This window comes from Amia ocellicauda, unplaced genomic scaffold, assembly GCF_036373705.1.
Source record: "Amia ocellicauda isolate fAmiCal2 unplaced genomic scaffold, fAmiCal2.hap1 HAP1_SCAFFOLD_26, whole genome shotgun sequence".
NCBI classification, from domain to species: Eukaryota; Metazoa; Chordata; class Actinopteri; order Amiiformes; family Amiidae; genus Amia; species Amia ocellicauda.
In genome coordinates, this window is record NW_027102823.1 from 487,040 (window position 1) to 506,393 (window position 19,354).

The window sequence follows — 19,354 nt, forward strand, 5'->3', positions numbered from 1 at the left end:
AGGCCACTCCTTGCACTTCACACATTTGCCCATTTAATTACTCCCTTACTGACATACTTTAAAATGCAATGTGCGTGTGATAATAGTTTTAGCAGCCTGTTGCCATTCAGGTGAGACAATACCTAGTAAATCCTTTTTTTTTTTTTTCATGTTGGTGCGCCGCGAAGGTTTTTGGTCTCTGTCGCTTTTTACACAGTTCTTACAAGTGGCACATTGGGGATGAGGAGCAGAGCATGCTGACACGCATAGCTGTGGACTTCTGCATGGCATGGGGCCACAGGTCATTCCAAGTATTTCAAGACGCCTGCAAATGTGTGGACACGTTGTGTTGGCCCAACCCTCACAGATTGTGCCAAGTCAAGTAGAGATGCATGTTGTGCTGTTCTAAAGTGACACGTCGTCAACGGCAAAAACATCTCTCAGAGTTCCTGGCTTGACTTGCCTCTGGAAGACAACACTTGCCCAGGCTGGATATTTGCCAAAAGAAGCAAAGAGGACTAGACAACTTGCCTAGACGCAACTGCATATTTTATTGTCACCTGGAAGGCCATCCAGGCTTTTCACCATCATGGCCCTTGGTCAACAAGGCGCCCGAACAGGGACTCAAACCCTGGACCCTCAGATTAAAAGTCTGATGCTCTACCGGCTGAGCTACCCGGGCTTCAGTGAAGTGCTTCACAATGTGTTGGCTTCATGATTGTTCCAGACCGCTTTCTGGCCGGTTTAGAAAACCGGGCTCAGGGTGACAAGGGTCACATGCATATGAGATGTTTGGGCAATGCGAGTTCTCCACAACAAATCCGAATTTCCGGGGTTTTCTCCTTGTCCTCATGCAATTCCAATGGCTTGACATTTGGGAGCTCGTCCAAAACCGATGTCAAACCATAATTACGCCTTCCTTCGAGCTGGAATTGAACCAGCGACCTAAGGATGCCCGCTGCCTGAAACCTACAGTCCTCCGCTCTACCAACTGAGCTATCGAAGGTAAGCTTCTCACCGTCTTCGCCTGGCAGTCTCAGTGGCAGTGCAAAGCCAAGAAGCACCGTGGCTTGGCTCAGTGGTTTTCAACCCGTGTGCCGTGAGGACTACCCAATTGTGTCGTGAGATTTTTATCCCCTGAAAAATATTATGTCATTTTGTTTGGTCAACTTCATAAATCTTGAATCAAATCAAACTTATTCAAATGTGTGAAAATATTACATTTATACATCACCTGTAGAAAGCGTTTCATAACTGAAATGTTGTGTTTGCGGGACTGAACGCACACCTACACTGAGTTGCAGTGCTATCAGTTGTATCGTAAGGTACACTTATAAATTTCAATTTAAGAAGTGAATTTATAGTATCACCTTATCACGAATCCTGGAATCTTGTAGAACTCAATTTCTGTAATAATTGGACACAGACACCAATTCCAAAGATATAAATTGTTAAATTTATTCAAAAACAAAGACTAAATGTAGCACTACACTAATTATACAAAAGGGAAAAGCTAATTAAAATTCAACTCTAGATCAACAAATCAAAGACAAATCACTTCCGTGACCAAATCAAAGACCATGGGATCGCATATGATAACACACAAATCGTTAAACAAAAAAGGTTATAAACACATTAACTACAATACCGGTTAGTAAGACGAAGGTGAGTCTCTCGTTAGTATTGTTAGTCAGACATTAAATAACTACGCAGGTTAGTATTTATGTCAGGTAACTTCTCGTTATATATATATATCAGTCTCATTTACGTTTAGGTGCCGAGAAAGATCCTATCATTACTTGTTACCACAATTTCCCTTAACTGATTATTATTCAATGATCAAGGATAGGCAGGGCCACCAATAATCTAACGTCTATTGACTTGTGTCAATTTCAGACTAAACAGTTAAACAGGAATGAGAAGATATTTCTCGGGGTTGACAGATTTTATTTCTAAAATTATCAACAAAACAGTTTAATGTAACACACATTTATATTTAAGAAAACTAAATGATATTACACATTCTAGAGTTATGAATCACAGAATAACACTTCTAATTGATTTCTCAAATGTCATGAATCATGAACTCCAAACTGTTAAACTTATCTGAACTTCGTCGCAGAGAGGCCTCTCTGTCTTCGGGCTCAGATCACAGCACACGGCACATGGTCCGTGTGGTTTGGAACAAAGGCAGTGCGGTTCGGCTTTGTCCAAGAACTTCCACTCAGTCGATGCACCTGGATTTTGGGGTTTCGCGAAATTAGAGTCTTTTCCAAACAGATTTTCCACTGGTTTGAAGGCTCCAAGGTTGTGCATAAAATCTTCTTTGTAAGCAGGGTTCCACCGTAGTTACTTGAAGACAAAGTCTTTGAGGAAAGCAGGGCCCTGTTTGTTCCAAGGGTCAAGTTTCTTAAGACTCAAATAGCTATTTAAATGACTGAACACTTTCATATACATTCGACTTACTCAATTGTCCAGCTGTAAAACTCCACTGATCAGGTGGGCACAGGCGGACATGCACAGTCTGTAAAGTTCTTTCTTTAATAAAGTCCTTTAATAGAATTCTTCGTACGGCTCAATCTCCTTCTCCCAGTTTAACTCTTCTGTTGCCGGCAAAGACTTGGTTGGTTTCTGGTTCCGGTTCGGGCAACAGAGCTACAGCTTGAGCTGTGGCAGCGAGTTACTGGTTCAGGTGAGAGAGAAAGAGAGAGAGAGAGAGAGAGAGACTGTGCACTGTTCCATATAGTCTGTCAGATCAATAGGTGATTGGTTCTTGAGTTCTTGGGATTGGATTTCGGTTTCAGCCCCCAGTGTCCTAATGGAGGGGGGCTTGATTTATGACTGATGTCAATCCATGCCATCTTTTGGAAATGCCGGTTGGCCCGGGTTCGTAGCTCTATGTCGGGATTTCGGCTCTCGTCCACTTCAAAGAGATTTTATCACCTACAGGCCCCTTTCTCCAGACATCTCATTGCAGGATTCAACCTATTTGGCCTCTTCTCAGTGCCATCCTCCCCAAAACTGTCACTTTGATGCAAACCAGTTCCAAGCTGATGAGCAAAGGAAATCTGATAACTTTGGGGGTGGAGAGGTCTTCTTTAGATCAGTGCTTCAGCTCAGAGCCCAAATGCTCTTATCAAAATACACCCAACATAACGCTACACAGTGGAACTGCAAGGCAATTGATTAAAGGGACAGATGGTGAATTCCTTTTTATCTTTACACTGTTGTTGGATGTCTCCTGTTCCTCTAAGTCTCATTTGGCTTTGGTTTCCCCCCTCTGTGTTGAATAATCGGGCTCTAAATAGCCCCGGCGTTTCTCCTGCAGTTCTTCGTTCTTTCCACTGCTAGCGCTGCCTTTGTGAAGGCAGATGGTGCTTGTGAGAAGTCAACAGCGTGTCCACCGAAAAGGGTGTCTGACTCCTGGTTTTGGATCCGGATGGGTTGATAACAGACCGAAACGGTTACAATATGATACTGCTTAGATTAACTGTGGATATGTATTGTGATCGTGCTCGGCTCAGGTGTGCGTTCAGTCTGCACACAAAACATTTCGGTCGCGAAACGTCTAATCAAATCGAATAAAACGGCGGGGATAGCATGTTTGATCCGTGTGCTATTGTTTTTCAACAATTGTAATGCCCTTTGTAACGTTTAACCACTTCGTTAAATACAGCTTGTTATAGGATATTGTGAACTGAACCTATTTTGCTTTGAATTTATATTTACTGCGAATAGTTTATTGTGTCTGGTCTTGGTCTGTCTGCACTAAATAAATGATTTGTATCAAGGGATTATTTAGTTTGTCTGTGTACTTTTTTACCTAACCACTAAAGGCCACTCCTTGCACTTCACACATTTGCCCTTTTAATTACTCCCTTACTGACATACTTTAACATGCAATGTGCGTGTGATAATAGTTTTAGCAGCCTGTTGCCATTCAGGTGAGACAATACCTAGTAAATCCTTTTTTTTTTTTTTCATGTTGGTGCGCCGCGAAGGTTTTTGGTCTCAGCAAAGTGTGCCGTGGCATTACAACGCTTGGGAACCACTGGCTTGGCTTGTTGGGCATCCAGGTATGCACTGAGATTACGATCGGCACGATGATTGTCGTTCTCAGGAGAATTGTGTTTCTTTGCTGATCACGTTCTCTGTCGCTTTTTACACAGTTCTTACAAGTGGCACATTGGGGATGAGGAGCAGAGCATGCTGACACGCATAGCTGTGGACTTCTGCATGGCATGGGGCCACAGGTCATTCCAAGTATTTCAAGACGCCTGCAAATGTGTGGACACGTTGTGTTGGTCCAACCCTCACAGATTGTGCCAAGTCAAGTAGAGATGCATGTTGTGCTGTTCTAAAGTGACACGTCGTCAACGGCAAAAACATCTCTCAGAGTTCCTGGCTTGACTTGCCTCTGGAAGACAACACTTGCCCAGGCTGGATATTTGCCGAAAGAAGCAAAGAGGACCAGAAACCTTGCCTAGACGCAACTGCATATTTTATTGTCAACTGGAAGGCCATCCAGGCTTTTCACCATCATGGCCCTTGGTCAACAAGGCGCCCGAACAGGGAGTCGAACACTGGACCCTCAGATTAAAAGTCTGATGCTCTACCGGCTGAGCTACCCGGGCTTCAGTGAAGTGCTTCACAATGTGTTGGCTTCATGATTGTTCCAGACCGCTTTCTGGCCAGTTTAGAAAACTGGGCTCAGGGTGACAAGGGTCACATGCATATGAGATGTTTGGGCAATGCGAGTTCTCCACAACAAATCCGAATTTCCGGGGTTTTCTCCTTGTCCTCATGCAAATCCAATGGCTTGACATTTGGGAGCTCGTCCAAAACCGTTGTCAAACCATAATCACGCCTTCCTTCGAGCCGGAATTGAACCAGCGACCTAAGGATGCCCGCTGCCTGAAACCTACAGTCCTCCGCTCTACCAACTGAGCTATCGAAGGTAAACTTCTCACGGTCTTCGCCTGGCAGTCTCAGTGGCAGTGCAAAGCCAAGAAGCACCGTGGCTTGGCTCAGTGGTTTTCAACCCGTGTGCCGTGAGGACTACCCAATTGTGTCGTGAGATTTTTATCCCCTGAAAAATATTATGTCATTTTGTTTGGTCAACTTCATAAATCTTGTATCAAATCAAACTTATTCAAATGTGTGAAAATATTACATTTATACATCACCTGTAGAAAGCGTTTCATAACTGAAATGTTGTGTTTGCCGGACTGAACGCACACCTACACTGAGTTGCAGTGCTATCAGTTGTATCGTAAGGTACACTTATAAATTTCAATTTAAGAAGTGAATTTATAGTATCACCTTATCACGAATCCTGGAATCTTGTAGAACTCAATTTCTGTAATAATTGGACACAGACACCAATTCCAAAGATATAAATTGTTAAATTTATTCAAAAACAAAGACTAAATGTAGCACTACACTAATTATACAAAAGGGAAAAGCTAATTAAAATTCAACTCTAGATCAACAAATCAAAGACAAATCACTTCCGTGACCAAATCAAAGACCATGGGATCGCATATGATAACACACAAATCGTTAAACAAAAAAGGTTATAAACACATTAACTACAATACCGGTTAGTAAGACGAAGGTGAGTCTCTCGTTAGTATTGTTAGTCAGACATTAAATAACTACGCAGTTTAGTATTTATGTCAGGTAACTTCTCGTTATATATATATATCAGTCTCATTTACGTTTAGGTGCCGAGAAAGATCCTATCATTACTTGTTACCACAATTTCCCTTAACTGATTATTATTCAATGATCAAGGATAGGCAGGGCCACCAATAATCTAACGTCTATTGACTTGTGTCAATTTCAGACTAAACAGTTAAACAGGAATGAGAAGATATTTCTCGGGGTTGACAGATTTTATTTCTAAAATTATCAACAAAACAGTTTAATGTAACACACATTTATATTTAAGAAAACTAAATGATATTACACATTCTAGAGTTATGAATCACAGAATAACATTTCTAATTGATTTCTCAAATGTCATGAATCATGAACTCCAAACTGTTAAACTTATCTGAACTTCGTCGCAGAGAGGCCTCTCTGTCTTCGGGCTCAGATCACAGCACACGGCACATGGTCCGTGTGGTTTGGAACAAAGGCAGTGCGGTTCGGCTTTGTCCAAGAACTTCCACTCAGTCGATGCACCTGGATTTTGGGGTTTCGCGAAATTAGAGTCTTTTCCAAACAGATTTTCCACTGGTTTGAAGGCTCCAAGGTTGTGCACAAAATCTTCTTTGTAAGCAGGGTTCCACCGTAGTTACTTGAAGACAAAGTCTTTGAGGATTGCAGGGCCCTGTTTGTTCCAAGGGTCAAGTTTCTTAAGACTCAAATAGCTATTTAAATGACTGAACACTTTCATATACATTCGACTTACTCAATTGTCCAGCTGTAAAACTCCACTGATCAGGTGGGCACAGGCGTACGTGCACAGTCTGTAAAGTTCTTTCTTTAATAAAGTCCTTTAATAGAATTCTTCGTACGGCTCAATCTCCTTCTCCCAGTTTAACTCTTCTGTTGCCGGCAAAGACTTGGTTGGTTTCTGGTTCCGGTTCGGGCAACAGAGCTACAGCTTGAGCTGTGGCAGCGAGTTACTGGTTCAGGTGAGAGAGAAAGAGAGAGAGAGAGAGAGAGAGACTGTGCACTGTTCCTTATAGTCTGTCAGATCAATAGGTGATTGGTTCTTGAGTTCTTGAGATTGGATTTCGGTTTCAGCCCCCAGTGTCCTAATGGAGGGGGGCTTGATTTATGACTGATGTCAATCCATGCCATCTTTTGGAAATGCCGGTTGGCCCGGGTTCGTAGCTCTATGTCGGGATTTCGGCTCTCGTCCACTTCAAAGAGATTTTATCACCTACAGGCCCCTTTCTCCAGACATCTCATTGCAGGATTCAACCTATTTGGCCTCTTCTCGGTGCCATCCTCCCCAAAACTGTCACTTTGATGCAAACCAGTTCCAAGCTGATGAGCAAAGGAAATCTGATAACTTTGGGGGTGGAGAGGTCTTCTTTAGATCAGTGCTTCAGCTCAGAGCCCAAATGCTCTTATCAAAATACACCCAACATAACGCTACACAGTGGAACTGCAAGGCAATTGATTAAAGGGACAGATGGTGAATTCCTTTTTATCTTTACACTGTTGTTGGATGTCTCCTGTTCCTCTAAGTCTCATTTGGCTTTGGTTTCCCCCCTCTGTGTTGAATAATCGGGCTCTAAATAGCCCCGGCGTTTCTCCTGCAGTTCTTCGTTCTTTCCACTGCTAGCGCTGCCTTTGTGAAGGCAGATGGTGCTTGTGAGAAGTCAACAGCGTGTCCACCGAAAAGGGTGTCTGACTCCTGGTTTTGGATCCGGATGGGTTGATAACAGACCGAAACGGTTACAATATGATACTGCTTAGATTAACTGTGGATATGTATTGTGATCGTGCTCGGCTCAGGTGTGCGTTCAGTCTGCACACAAAACATTTCGGTCGCGAAACGTCTAATCAAATCGAATAAAACGGCGGGGATAGCATGTTTGATCCGTGTGCTATTGTTTTTCAACAATTGTAATGCCCTTTGTAACGTTTAACCACTTCGTTAAATACAGCTTGTTATAGGATATTGTGAACTGAACCTATTTTGCTTTGAATTTATATTTACTGCGAATAGTTTATTGTGTCTGGTCTTGGTCTGTCTGCACTAAATAAATGATTTGTATCAAGGGATTATTTAGTTTGTCTGTGTACTTTTTTACCTAACCACTAAAGGCCACTCCTTGCACTTCACACATTTGCCCTTTTAATTACTCCCTTACTGACATACTTTAACATGCAATGTGCGTGTGATAATAGTTTTAGCAGCCTGTTGCCATTCAGGTGAGACAATACCTAGTAAATCCTTTTTTTTTTTTTTCATGTTGGTGCGCCGCGAAGGTTTTTGGTCTCAGCAAAGTGTGCCGTGGCATTACAACGCTTGGGAACCACTGGCTTGGCTTGTTGGGCATCCAGGTATGCACTGAGATTACGATCGGCACGATGATTGTCGTTCTCAGGAGAATTGTGTTTCTTTGCTGATCACGTTCTCTGTCGCTTTTTACACAGTTCTTACAAGTGGCACATTGGGGATGAGGAGCAGAGCATGCTGACACGCATAGCTGTGGACTTCTGCATGGCATGGGGCCACAGGTCATTCCAAGTATTTCAAGACGCCTGCAAATGTGTGGACACGTTGTGTTGGTCCAACCCTCACAGATTGTGCCAAGTCAAGTAGAGATGCATGTTGTGCTGTTCTAAAGTGACACGTCGTCAACGGCAAAAACATCTCTCAGAGTTCCTGGCTTGACTTGCCTCTGGAAGACAACACTTGCCCAGGCTGGATATTTGCCGAAAGAAGCAAAGAGGACCAGAAACCTTGCCTAGACGCAACTGCATATTTTATTGTCAACTGGAAGGCCATCCAGGCTTTTCACCATCATGGCCCTTGGTCAACAAGGCGCCCGAACAGGGAGTCGAACACTGGACCCTCAGATTAAAAGTCTGATGCTCTACCGGCTGAGCTACCCGGGCTTCAGTGAAGTGCTTCACAATGTGTTGGCTTCATGATTGTTCCAGACCGCTTTCTGGCCAGTTTAGAAAACTGGGCTCAGGGTGACAAGGGTCACATGCATATGAGATGTTTGGGCAATGCGAGTTCTCCACAACAAATCCGAATTTCCGGGGTTTTCTCCTTGTCCTCATGCAAATCCAATGGCTTGACATTTGGGAGCTCGTCCAAAACCGTTGTCAAACCATAATCACGCCTTCCTTCGAGCCGGAATTGAACCAGCGACCTAAGGATGCCCGCTGCCTGAAACCTACAGTCCTCCGCTCTACCAACTGAGCTATCGAAGGTAAACTTCTCACGGTCTTCGCCTGGCAGTCTCAGTGGCAGTGCAAAGCCAAGAAGCACCGTGGCTTGGCTCAGTGGTTTTCAACCCGTGTGCCGTGAGGACTACCCAATTGTGTCGTGAGATTTTTATCCCCTGAAAAATATTATGTCATTTTGTTTGGTCAACTTCATAAATCTTGTATCAAATCAAACTTATTCAAATGTGTGAAAATATTACATTTATACATCACCTGTAGAAAGCGTTTCATAACTGAAATGTTGTGTTTGCCGGACTGAACGCACACCTACACTGAGTTGCAGTGCTATCAGTTGTATCGTAAGGTACACTTATAAATTTCAATTTAAGAAGTGAATTTATAGTATCACCTTATCACGAATCCTGGAATCTTGTAGAACTCAATTTCTGTAATAATTGGACACAGACACCAATTCCAAAGATATAAATTGTTAAATTTATTCAAAAACAAAGACTAAATGTAGCACTACACTAATTATACAAAAGGGAAAAGCTAATTAAAATTCAACTCTAGATCAACAAATCAAAGACAAATCACTTCCGTGACCAAATCAAAGACCATGGGATCGCATATGATAACACACAAATCGTTAAACAAAAAAGGTTATAAACACATTAACTACAATACCGGTTAGTAAGACGAAGGTGAGTCTCTCGTTAGTATTGTTAGTCAGACATTAAATAACTACGCAGTTTAGTATTTATGTCAGGTAACTTCTCGTTATATATATATATCAGTCTCATTTACGTTTAGGTGCCGAGAAAGATCCTATCATTACTTGTTACCACAATTTCCCTTAACTGATTATTATTCAATGATCAAGGATAGGCAGGGCCACCAATAATCTAACGTCTATTGACTTGTGTCAATTTCAGACTAAACAGTTAAACAGGAATGAGAAGATATTTCTCGGGGTTGACAGATTTTATTTCTAAAATTATCAACAAAACAGTTTAATGTAACACACATTTATATTTAAGAAAACTAAATGATATTACACATTCTAGAGTTATGAATCACAGAATAACATTTCTAATTGATTTCTCAAATGTCATGAATCATGAACTCCAAACTGTTAAACTTATCTGAACTTCGTCGCAGAGAGGCCTCTCTGTCTTCGGGCTCAGATCACAGCACACGGCACATGGTCCGTGTGGTTTGGAACAAAGGCAGTGCGGTTCGGCTTTGTCCAAGAACTTCCACTCAGTCGATGCACCTGGATTTTGGGGTTTCGCGAAATTAGAGTCTTTTCCAAACAGATTTTCCACTGGTTTGAAGGCTCCAAGGTTGTGCACAAAATCTTCTTTGTAAGCAGGGTTCCACCGTAGTTACTTGAAGACAAAGTCTTTGAGGATAGCAGGGCCCTGTTTGTTCCAAGGGTCAAGTTTCTTAAGACTCAAATAGCTATTTAAATGACTGAACACTTTCATATACATTCGACTTACTCAATTGTCCAGCTGTAAAACTCCACTGATCAGGTGGGCACAGGCGTACGTGCACAGTCTGTAAAGTTCTTTCTTTAATAAAGTCCTTTAATAGAATTCTTCGTACGGCTCAATCTCCTTCTCCCAGTTTAACTCTTCTGTTGCCGGCAAAGACTTGGTTGGTTTCTGGTTCCGGTTCGGGCAACAGAGCTACAGCTTGAGCTGTGGCAGCGAGTTACTGGTTCAGGTGAGAGAGAAAGAGAGAGAGAGAGAGAGAGAGACTGTGCACTGTTCCTTATAGTCTGTCAGATCAATAGGTGATTGGTTCTTGAGTTCTTGAGATTGGATTTCGGTTTCAGCCCCCAGTGTCCTAATGGAGGGGGGCTTGATTTATGACTGATGTCAATCCATGCCATCTTTTGGAAATGCCGGTTGGCCCGGGTTCGTAGCTCTATGTCGGGATTTCGGCTCTCGTCCACTTCAAAGAGATTTTATCACCTACAGGCCCCTTTCTCCAGACATCTCATTGCAGGATTCAACGTATTTGGCCTCTTCTCGGTGCCATCCTCCCCAAAACTGTCACTTTGATGCAAACCAGTTCCAAGCTGATGAGCAAAGGAAATCTGATAACTTTGGGGGTGGAGAGGTCTTCTTTAGATCAGTGCTTCAGCTCAGAGCCCAAATGCTCTTATCAAAATACACCCAACATAACGCTACACAGTGGAACTGCAAGGCAATTGATTAAAGGGACAGATGGTGAATTCCTTTTTATCTTTACACTGTTGTTGGATGTCTCCTGTTCCTCTAAGTCTCATTTGGCTTTGGTTTCCCCCCTCTGTGTTGAATAATCGGGCTCTAAATAGCCCCGGCGTTTCTCCTGCAGTTCTTCGTTCTTTCCACTGCTAGCGCTGCCTTTGTGAAGGCAGATGGTGCTTGTGAGAAGTCAACAGCGTGTCCACCGAAAAGGGTGTCTGACTCCTGGTTTTGGATCCGGATGGGTTGATAACAGACCGAAACGGTTACAATATGATACTGCTTAGATTAACTGTGGATATGTATTGTGATCGTGCTCGGCTCAGGTGTGCGTTCAGTCTGCACACAAAACATTTCGGTCGCGAAACGTCTAATCAAATCGAATAAAACGGCGGGGATAGCATGTTTGATCCGTGTTCTATTGTTTTTCAACAATTGTAATGCCCTTTGTAACGTTTAACCACTTCGTTAAATACAGCTTGTTATAGGATATTGTGAACTGAACCTATTTTGCTGTGAATTTATATTTACTGCGAATAGTTTATTGTGTCTGGTCTTGGTCTGTCTGCACTAAATAAATCATTTGTATCAAGGGATTATTTAGTTTGTCTGTGTACTTTTTTACCTAACCACTAAAGGCCACTCCTTGCACTTCACACATTTGCCCTTTTAATTACTCCCTTACTGACATACTTTAACATGCAATGTGCGTGTGATAATAGTTTTAGCAGCCTGTTGCCATTCAGGTGAGACAATACCTAGTAAATCCTTTTTTTTTTTTTCATGTTGGTGCGCCGCGAAGGTTTTTGGTCTCAGCAAAGTGTGCCGTGGCATTACAACGCTTGGGAACCACTGGCTTGGCTTGTTGGGCATCCAGGTATGCACTGAGATTACGATCGGCACGATGATTGTCGTTCTCAGGAGAATTGTGTTTCTTTGCTGATCACGTTCTCTGTCGCTTTTTACACAGTTCTTACAAGTGGCACATTGGGGATGAGGAGCAGAGCATGCTGACACGCATAGCTGTGGACTTCTGCATGGCATGGGGCCACAGGTCATTCCAAGTATTTCAAGACGCCTGCAAATGTGTGGACACGTTGTGTTGGCCCAACCCTCACAGATTGTGCCAAGTCAAGTAGAGATGCATGTTGTGCTGTTCTAAAGTGACACGTCGTCAACGGCAAAAACATCTCTCAGAGTTCCTGGCTTGACTTGCCTCTGGAAGACAACACTTGCCCAGGCTGGATATTTGCCGAAAGAAGCAAAGAGGACTAGACAACTTGCCTAGACGCAACTGCATATTTTATTGTCACCTGGAAGGCCATCCAGGCTTTTCACCATCATGGCCCTTGGTCAACAAGGCGCCCGAACAGGGACTCGAACCCTGGACCCTCAGATTAAAAGTCTGACGCTCTACCGGCTGAGCTACCCGTGCTTCAGTGAAGGGCTTTACAATGTGTTGGCTTCATGATTGTTCCAGACCGCTTTCTGGCCGGTTTAGAAAAGGTTGACAAGGGTCACATGCATATGAGATGTTTGGGCAATGCGAGTTCTCCACAACAAATCCGAATTTCCGGGGTTTTCTCCTTGTCCTCATGCAATTCCAATGGCTTGACATTTGGGAGCTCGTCCAAAACCGTTGTCAAACCATAATCACGCCTTCCTTCGAGCCGGAATTGAACCAGCGACCTAAGGATGCCCGCTGCCTGAAACCTACAGTCCTCCGCTCTACCAACTGAGCTATCGAAGGTAAGCTTCTCACCGTCTTCGCCTGGCAGTCTCAGTGGCAGTGCAAAGCCAAGAAGCACCGTGGCTTGGCTCAGTGGTTTTCAACCCGTGTGCCGTGAGGACTACCCAATTGTGTCGTGAGATTTTTATTCCCTGAAAAATATTATGTCAAATTTCAATTTAAGAAGTGAATTTATAGTATCACCTTATCACGAATCCTGGAATCTTGTAGAACTCAATTTCTGTAATAATTGGACACAGACACCAATTCCAAAGATATAAATTGTTAAATTTATTCAAAAACAAAGACTAAATGTAGCACTACACTAATTATTCAAAAGGGAAAAGCTAATTAAAATTCAACTCTAGATCAACAAATCAAAGACAAATCACTTCCGTGACCAAATCAAAGACCATGGGATCGCATATGATAACACACAAATCGTTAAACAAAAAAGGTTATAAACACATTAACTACAATACCGGTTAGTAAGACGAAGGTGAGTCTCTCGTTAGTATTGTTAGTCAGACATTAAATAACTACGCAGGTTAGTATTTATGTCAGGTAACTTCTCGTTATATATATATATATCAGTCTCATTTACGTTTAGGTGCCGAGAAAGATCCTATCATTACTTGTTACCACAATTTCCCTTAACTGATTATTATTCAATGATCAAGGATAGGCAGGGCCACCAATAATCTAACGTCTATTGACTTGTGTCAATTTCAGACTAAACAGTTAAACAGGAATGAGAAGATATTTCTCGGGGTTGACAGATTTTATTTCTAAAATTATCAACAAAACAGTTTAATGTAACACACATTTATATTTAAGAAAACTAAATGATATTACACATTCTAGAGTTATGAATCACAGAATAACATTTCTAATTGATTTCTCAAATGTCATGAATCATGAACTCCAAACTGTTAAACTTATCTGAACTTCGTCGCAGAGAGGCCTCTCTGTCTTCGGGCTCAGATCACAGCACACGGCACATGGTCCGTGTGGTTTGGAACAAAGGCAGTGCGGTTCGGCTTTGTCCAAGAACTTCCACTCAGTCGATGCACCTGGATTTTGGGGTTTCGCGAAATTAGAGTCTTTTCCAAACAGATTTTCCACTGGTTTGAAGGCTCCAAGGTTGTGCACAAAATCTTCTTTGTAAGCAGGGTTCCACCGTAGTTACTTGAAGACAAAGTCTTTGAGGAAAGCAGGGCCCTGTTTGTTCCAAGGGTCAAGTTTCTTAAGACTCAAATAGCTATTTAAATGACTAAACACTTTCATATACATTCGACTTACTCAATTGTCCAGCTGTAAAACTCCACTGATCAGGTGGGCACAGGCGGACATGCACAGTCTGTGAAGTTCTTTCTTTAATAAAGTCCTTTAATAGAATTCTTCGTACGGCTCAATCTCCTTCTCCCAGTTTAACTCTTCTGTTGCCGGCAAAGACTTGGTTGGTTTCTGGTTCCGGTTCGGGCAACAGAGCTACAGCTTGAGCTGTGGCAGCGAGTTACTGGTTCAGGTGAGAGAGAAAGAGAGAGAGAGAGAGAGACTGTGCACTGTTCCTTATAGTCTGTCAGATCAATAGGTGATTGGTTCTTCAGTTCTTGAGATTGGATTTCGGTTTCAGCCCCCAGTGTCCTAATGGAGGGGGGCTTGATTTATGACTGATGTCAATCCATGCCATCTTTTGGAAATGCCGGTTGGCCCGGGTTCGTAGCTCTATGTCGGGATTTCGGCTCTCGTCCACTTCAAAGAGATTTTATCACCTACAGGCCCCTTTCTCCAGACATCTCATTGCAGGATTCAACTCGGATACAGAACGGACAACACACCGGATACCAGGACTTGGAAGACTTTCAACGGAATTACAAGGGTAGGAATTGGACTTATTTACTCTTGCTTTTAAACCCAAAACCGGAAAAAAGTCATCCTACCTATGTACGATATATTGATGCATTTTGTATGACTTTTCTTTTATCTGTATTACTCCTGTATATTTTTGTTTTAAAAGACTGTTTTATGCTCTGTTTTTAGGATATTTTAAGCACATCATACTGAGGTTTCTTAAAGAACAACAATAGCAGAGCCTTTGTTTTTACTAGCTGGAGCAATTTGTTAATGCTAACTACAACATTATTTTTTCCTTTTTTTAAAAACCATTAATAAATAAATTGTCATACTATATAGTATTGTATCCTATCTACAAACACTATGGACAGAACACAAATGGTTAAACATTTCTACAAAATTATACAGATTAGTCATCACCTAACAATAACAAATAGTGCTATTTATCAAGACAAATTACCAATAGCCTTCCAAAGACAAACTAAAATACTAGGACAGTACATCAAACCTGCTATCCCTACATTTGATACTTTAGAACTACTGACAGCTAACGCAATTAATTGGATGCACACAAATTTACAGATATTGCAAGTACATTATGAAAATGCATTAAACACATTACTAGAAGACATTCTACAATACAAAGGAACGAACTGGAAAGATAAACTGCACCAAGCTATGACATGGGCAAAACGAAATTATGGAAATAGATTAAAGCCAGAAATTCTACATAAAACCAAGCACCGAATTGAAATCCTCCTAACTAATCAAACACAAATCGCATCAACAAACGGATTAATAGACACACAGAATGTTAATTCACAACTATGTAATCAGTTTGCTTCTTTAGCCACACTAGAACCCAACCTATCTACACAGAGACCCAAAACTGCTAGATTCTACAGTAATGTGGTAGTTTCGGATTCACAAGGCATTCACTCGTCCCCTATAGAAGAAACTCCTATCCCTACAAGACTATCATATTCTAGTCCCTTGCTCCCACACAATATACCCAAACCAAGACCAACCATAATATCAACCCCAATAGAAGAAAACCCCAGCCTCCCTAGACTACCATATACTAACCCCTTACCTCCCCGAACCATAGCCAAACCTAGACAAACCACAATACCAGCCCAGATACACCACTCTACAACAAATATGATTCCACTGGACAGCCCCATAATAGACACAAGTAATATTGACGCAGATCAGGATAATACTGATGGAACAGATTCACAATTCGAAAACAATGATAGCCTCAATACAACACCACCTCATGAAAATACACGATATACGGTTCATAGACACCCAAACACAGAGAGAAAACTAACAGATTGGCATTTAACTACAACAAAACCGATAGTAATCATAGGGGATTCCAATTTGGATACCATAGGGCAACATAATAATTCACATATACAAATCGATAGCTACCCAGGAGCCAAATTTATACATGCTTCCAGTATTCTAGAACGCACAGCCCTCAATAAGGAAGTACAACATCTAATCCTTTCATTTGGAATCAATAACAGGGACCAAAAAGTAAAAGAAACCGCAATTAAGCAATTACAGAAAATGGTTCGAACAGCAGAAATAAAATTTCCTCGGGCACAGATACATATCCCTATGATCAACTTTTCAACTCATCTGGAGGAACATACACAAAACAACATTAGAGAAATAAACTCATACATAATGAACAATTACAATAATATCACGTCAATAGACCCAACAACATATAGAACTCTCTCCGATGACATCCACTGGACTACCCAAACAGCACAAACAATCCTATACCACTGGATAAGGCATTTAAACTTATAAATCCTGTGAGCACAAACATTTCAGTGAACAGGAACACTACAGAATTAATACAACAGGACACACCTAACATATTGAACTTATCCAGAATATTCAGATTAAATATGGAACAGAGGAATCTCTTAAACAAAGGGCTTTCCTTTGTCCCGACCCCCGACCTTATTTTTTCTACACAGCTTAAAGCAGACATACAAACATATCATCGTAGATTAAAATTAGCAGATTTCTTTAAGGATACACAACATTCACCTAGACCTTTTATTCCCAAATCAACTTGGGAACCAAAAAATAATCAAATGCATCCACATATAAGACAACTAATAACAACAGACCAAAATTACAGCTACAATATACAATACAATCAAGATAACCGCTTGGATAACCTAACACAGGGGGAAAGGAGAGCTTTACAACAATTACAAAAAAATAAGAACATTATTATAAAACCAGCGGATAAAGGGGGCAGAATAGTAATTATGGACAAAACACAATATCTAACAGAAGCATATAGACAACTAGACAATACAGAACATTATCAACAATTAACAGAACCCATTTACTTACAAAATCAAATATACATACGGGACATATTACAGACCCTTAGACATACACAATACATCAATAACAAACAGGAACAATATTTAAGAGGGACCAATGCACCCAGACCAAGACAATTTTATCTACTTCCAAAAATTCACAAACACCCTTCCACATGGACCATTCCCTATCAAATCCCCACTGGTAGACCCATAGTATCAGATTGTAACAGCGAAACATACCACATTGCGGAATACATTGACCATTTCCTTAACCCCATCTCGCAAAAACACCCCAGTTATATAAAAGACACCTATGACTTCATCAACAAAATAAAATGCATAATAGTACCACATGATGCCTGGCTCTTCTCCATTGATGTCACAAATCTCTACACTAACATAGATACAATAACAGGTTTAAACACAGTCTCAAAATGGTTCAAACTTTATCCAGACATCAACAGACCAGACAACCAAATCCTACAATTATTACAAATTAGCCTAGAAAGAAATGACTTTGAATTCAATAACAAACACTTTTTACAAATAAAGGGCACAGCTATGGGAAAAAGGTTTGCACCAGCATATGCTAATATCTATATGGCTGACTGGGAACAGACGATACTAGAACAATGTACACTGCTACCTACCCACTACTACAGATTTTTAGATGACATTTGGGGAATCTGGCCCCATCCTTTAACAGAATTCAACACTTTTATACAGAAACTCAATCACCATCACCCTCACATTAAAGTAACGAGCACCATTCACAAGACCGAAATTAATTTTCTGGACACTTGCACTTATAAAGGTCCACAATTTTTGAGCACCAACACTTTAGACACAAAAGTTTTTTTTAAAGAAACCGATACACATACACTACTACATAGACACAGTTTCCATCCAAAGCACACCTTTAAAGGTCTTATCAAATCACAGTTATTAAGATTTCACCGCATCTGCACAGAAGACACAGAATTTAAGAAGGCCACCAATACACTATTTACAGCACTCTACAAGAGAGGGTACAGTAGAACCTTCCTCAGGAACATTAAAAAAACATTTTTGCAACCTAAAATTAAAGACAATAAAACTATTATACCTCTAATCACTACTTATTCCCAATATACAGTTCAAATCAACAACTCCATTAAACTAAACTTTCAAAAACAACAATCCAGACACCAGATACTCCCAAATCACAAAATAATATCTGCATATCGGAAAAACAAAAGTCTACATAACCTACTAGTCCATAGTAAATGCCAAAACACCAACCGAAAACCCAAGTCTAAACCAACCTACTTCCGTCAGCTGGCCTATATCACCAATACAAGCAATAAAACTACATTCAAGTTACAGTCAGGCATCACACATAAAACAAAAAATGCAATATACCTCATTCAATGTAAAACTTGCAATTTAAAATACATCGGAGAGACTAAAAACCAGATTAGTACTAGAATAGGTCAACACATTTATAATATTAACAAACAAAAGGATAGACGCACACATTTAGTGCAACACTTCATAGAACATCACACACAACAAATGACAGTTACAGGTCTAGAAACTAATCATAATTGGAATACAATGCAACGACAAATAAGAGAGAGACACTGGATTCACAAACTAAATACAATTTACCCATTAGGACTCAATGAAAGATTTAAAACAAACACAAAAAAATCCCAGTAGTTGCCCTCAGACCTACCCACATTTAACTTCCTACACCCCAAAAAATTTAACTTCAATTTCAAGCAATTCGTTCAGCTCAATCACAACCCCCAATTTTACAAGTCAAAAAATAAATAATAAGTCGAATCCCAAACTTACTCCTTAACCCTAAATACAAAACTACAACCTACCCTCTACCCCTTAATGTAGTCCCAAAATGTAATCTAAAACTTAAAAACTTAGCCCCAAAACCCAACCCTAACCTAACCTCAGACCCAACCCCAAAAACCCAACAAGGCCATCAAACTTAATCTCCAACCCAAATTTTAGACCCAATCCCTAAACTTTGTCACCTAATTCAATCTCACAATTTAATTAGGCCCTCAAACTTAACCCCGAAATTTAACTCCTAAAACTCAACCACAAAAATACAATTAGACTAATTAAACTCAACACCTAACCTTAACTTAAGACTCAAACCCAAAACTTAACCCTTAAACTCAACCCTAAAATACAATTACCCCACAATTTAACTAGGCACTCAAACCTACCCCTAAACCCAATCCCTAAACCTAACCCTTAAACTCAACCCCTAACCCTAACCCCAACCCTAACCCCAACCCTAAATTTAACCCCTAAATTTA

General features: G+C 40.9%; 8 non-coding genes across 8 annotated transcripts; all 8 read right to left on the reverse strand.

The window, feature by feature from the left end:
* Positions 1 to 588: 588 nt before the first annotated feature.
* trnak-uuu (transfer RNA lysine (anticodon UUU)) lies at positions 589 to 661 on the reverse strand. Its single transcript has one exon. It is a non-coding gene; the product is annotated as a tRNA-Lys (tRNA).
* A 235-nt stretch (positions 662 to 896) lies between these two features.
* On the reverse strand, positions 897 to 985 carry trnay-gua (transfer RNA tyrosine (anticodon GUA)). Its single transcript is given in 2 exon segments — positions 897 to 932; positions 949 to 985. It is a non-coding gene; the product is annotated as a tRNA-Tyr (tRNA).
* A 3,555-nt stretch (positions 986 to 4,540) lies between these two features.
* Positions 4,541 to 4,613, reverse strand: trnak-uuu (transfer RNA lysine (anticodon UUU)). The gene has a single exon. It is a non-coding gene; the product is annotated as a tRNA-Lys (tRNA).
* Positions 4,614 to 4,848: 235 nt separating this feature from the next.
* trnay-gua (transfer RNA tyrosine (anticodon GUA)) lies at positions 4,849 to 4,937 on the reverse strand. The gene is given in 2 exon segments: positions 4,849 to 4,884; positions 4,901 to 4,937. It is a non-coding gene; the product is annotated as a tRNA-Tyr (tRNA).
* A 3,555-nt stretch (positions 4,938 to 8,492) lies between these two features.
* trnak-uuu (transfer RNA lysine (anticodon UUU)) lies at positions 8,493 to 8,565 on the reverse strand. The gene has a single exon. It is a non-coding gene; the product is annotated as a tRNA-Lys (tRNA).
* Positions 8,566 to 8,800: 235 nt separating this feature from the next.
* On the reverse strand, positions 8,801 to 8,889 carry trnay-gua (transfer RNA tyrosine (anticodon GUA)). The gene is given in 2 exon segments: positions 8,801 to 8,836; positions 8,853 to 8,889. It is a non-coding gene; the product is annotated as a tRNA-Tyr (tRNA).
* Positions 8,890 to 12,443: 3,554 nt separating this feature from the next.
* trnak-uuu (transfer RNA lysine (anticodon UUU)) lies at positions 12,444 to 12,516 on the reverse strand. The gene has a single exon. It is a non-coding gene; the product is annotated as a tRNA-Lys (tRNA).
* Positions 12,517 to 12,742: 226 nt separating this feature from the next.
* Positions 12,743 to 12,831, reverse strand: trnay-gua (transfer RNA tyrosine (anticodon GUA)). Its single transcript is given in 2 exon segments — positions 12,743 to 12,778; positions 12,795 to 12,831. It is a non-coding gene; the product is annotated as a tRNA-Tyr (tRNA).
* Positions 12,832 to 19,354: the final 6,523 nt, after the last annotated feature.